Here is a 1,038-nt window from a genome sequence, read left to right as displayed (position 1 = left end):
GTTTCAGCAATGTAGTCTGTTTGAGGTGTTTCAGTAATAAAGTCTGGTTGTGGTGTTTCAGCAATGTAGTCTGATTGAGGTGTTTCAGCAATGAAGTTTGGTTGTGGCGATTCAGCAATGTAGTCTGGTTATGACGTTTCAGTAATGTAATCTTGTTGTGGTGTTTCAGCAATGTAGTCTGGTTGTGGTGTTTCAGTAATAAAGTCTGGTTGAGGTGTTTCAGCAATGTTGTCTGGTTGTGGCGATTCAGCAATGTCGTCTGGTTGAGGTGTTTCAGTAATGTAATCTGGTTGTGGCGATTCAGCAATGTAGTCTGGTTATGACGATTCAATCATGTCATCTGGTTGTGGTCTTCAACAATGTAGTCTGATTGAGGTGTTTCAGCAATGAAGTTTGGTTGTGGCGATTCAGCAATGTAGTCTGGTTATGACGTTTCAGTAATGTAATCTTGTGGTGTTTCAGCAATGTAGTCTGGTTGTGGTGTTTCAGTAATAAAGTCTGGTTGTGGTGTTTCAGCAATGTAGTCTGATTGAGGTGTTTCAGCAATGTAGTCTGGTTGAGGTGTTTCAGGAATGTAGTCTGGTTGTGGCGATTCAGTAATGTAATCTTGTTGTGGTGTTTCAGCAATGTAGTCTGGTTGTGGTGTTTCAGCAATGTAGTCTGTTTGAGGTGTTTCAGTAATAAAGTCTGGTTGAGGTGTTTCAGCAATGTTGTCTGGTTGTGGCGATTCAGCAATGTCGTCTGGTTGAGGTGTTTCAGTAATGTAATCTGGTTGTGGCGATTCAGCAATGTAGTCTGGTTATGACGATTCAATCATGTCATCTGGTTGTGGTCTTCAGCAATGTAGTCTGATTGAGGTGTTTCAGCAATGAAGTTTGGTTGTGGCGATTCAGCAATGTAGTCTGATTGAGGTGTTTCAGCAATGAAGTTTGGTTGAGGTGTTTCAGCAATGTAGTCTGGTTGTGGCGATTCAGCAATGTAGTCTGGTTATGACGATTCAGTAATGTAATCTTGTTGTGGTGTTTCAGCAATGTAGTC

The sequence above is a fragment of the Phyllopteryx taeniolatus genome, chromosome 21, assembly GCF_024500385.1.
Source record: "Phyllopteryx taeniolatus isolate TA_2022b chromosome 21, UOR_Ptae_1.2, whole genome shotgun sequence".
Lineage (NCBI taxonomy): Eukaryota > Metazoa > Chordata > Actinopteri > Syngnathiformes > Syngnathidae > Phyllopteryx > Phyllopteryx taeniolatus.
The sequence above is the reverse complement of the archived record's forward strand: the minus strand, read 5'-3'. Positions refer to the sequence as shown.